The sequence below is a fragment of the Cupressus sempervirens genome, chromosome 7 (genome assembly GCF_028749045.1).
Source record: "Cupressus sempervirens isolate cs-2001-9-10 chromosome 7, ASM2874904v1, whole genome shotgun sequence".
Lineage (NCBI taxonomy): Eukaryota > Viridiplantae > Streptophyta > Pinopsida > Cupressales > Cupressaceae > Cupressus > Cupressus sempervirens.
In genome coordinates, this window is record NC_143124.1 from 184973483 (window position 1) to 184975743 (window position 2261).

A 2261-nucleotide genomic window follows, 5' to 3' on the forward strand; every position below is an offset into this window, starting at 1 on the left:
GATATATATTATGATAACCAATAATGTTATACATGAACAAACCAATGCATCAAAGTTGTAAGTCTAATAATATTATGCATCAAATATATGTCATACATCAAATATAAAATGTCATAAATACATCCAATGTATGTTAAATATGTCCACTAACATAAAATCCAAGATACATGTCTATTAATGTGTATACATGTGTCCATCCCTATATCTTTTCCTTCCCATGAGGGAAAGGAAAAAAAACCTCTAGAAGTCTTTGGTCATTGCATGGAGTGACATGATGGGGATGATGGGGTCTTCCTCACATGCTCTCTCATCCTATTGTTTAGGCTCCTCTCTAACTGGAGTTATATATATATATATATATATATATATATATATATATATATATATATATATATACATATATATATATATATATGTATATATATATATATATGTATATATATATATATATGTATATATATATATGTATATATATATGTGTATATATATATATATATGTATATATATATGTATATATATATATATATGTATATATATATGTATGTATATATATATATATACATACATATATATATACATATATATATATACATACATATATATATATACATATATATATATACATATATATATACATATATATATATACATATATATATACATATATATATATACATATATATATACATATATATATACATATATATATACATATATATATATATATATACATATACATATATATATACATATATATATATACATATACATATATATATATACATATACATATATATATACATATATATATATATATACATATATATATACATATATATATATATACATATATATATATATATATATATAATTATTATACATTGAAATTAAATATATGTACACATAAAATTAATTACTTTCTTACTGCCATCAAATAGTCACTCTGTACATCCACCTCAAAGGCTCGTGGATGATCGAGAGTAACAAGGTCCTACAATAATTCATTCAAAATAATCCCTTGATCATACTTATAAATACCATTTGAAATTTGACTACTAACTATTATAAATAACAACTAAAAGTATGAAAACTCTTTCATACCTTGGTCAATGGCTTTGACCTAGCCATCGTAGTAGCAACTTCATGATCGATGGACTAGCAAAGATGAGGAGTCTCTAGCATCAACAATTACAAATCATATAATACAATTTACATTTTTTTTTATAGAATATAATATAATCAAATGGATTAAATTAACATGAAACAAATGTACCTCTATGAAGCTTTTATCATGCCTAGGCTCAGAGTCCCTTGTGAATGTCAATGGTCCAATAGAGGACTAATGCAAATGGCAAAAAAAATTATCGATCCTTCATATGATTACTTAATAAATATATGTATTAATTTAAATGATTAAATTGATACATACCTGTTGAATCAATGGGACACAAAATGTGGTTGGGGAATCTATACTAGGGCCATCAACACTCTTACCCTAAATTTTGAACATTATTAAGATATGCTAATTAATTAGTCATTTACTATACATACAAAATGTGATAAAATTAGTTTATTATAATTGTAATTTACCTTTGTGTCAATGCCAAATATGTCACTCAAGAACTCATCAGTAACTAGCCCATCATCCATAGTGTCTCCAATGTGACTGTCAAACATGCATAAGGATCTACATGACATGCACATGTGACCATGATGCAAAGAAGGCTCCTCCTCAACTAATGGACTGACACAATGAATGAGGGTCTATGTCAAAGCATTGATAGTCCCTAGAGTACTGGTTTCTACATGTTCCTTCACAACTGAAGGAATAATGACATGCTCACCCTATGGCTTGGAAAAAGGTACCCTAACTACATTAGGGTCACGACGTGCCCCCAACCTCTCAAATGATGACCCTCACCTCTACCCTAAGAATCTAACATGTCAAAATAATTGGGGATCTCCCTAAGGAAAAATTCACAATATAATTTCTTTGAGAAATACATTAGAACCTCGTGATTATTGTAGGGAGGGGCATCAAAGACCATCCACCATCTATCCAAAAAGTTATTTCTAATATCATCATGTATGCACAAGTGGATGAGGAACCTTTTAGTTGTATGTATAATAGTTTCTTGTTCTCTTGGATTTTTAAACAATGCACATATGTTACCTTTTGCTATGTCCTTTTTTATTACATCTTTATAGGATATTTCTTTTGCATAATATCTTCTTTGTTCTTCTCTCTTAACATGCCAAAT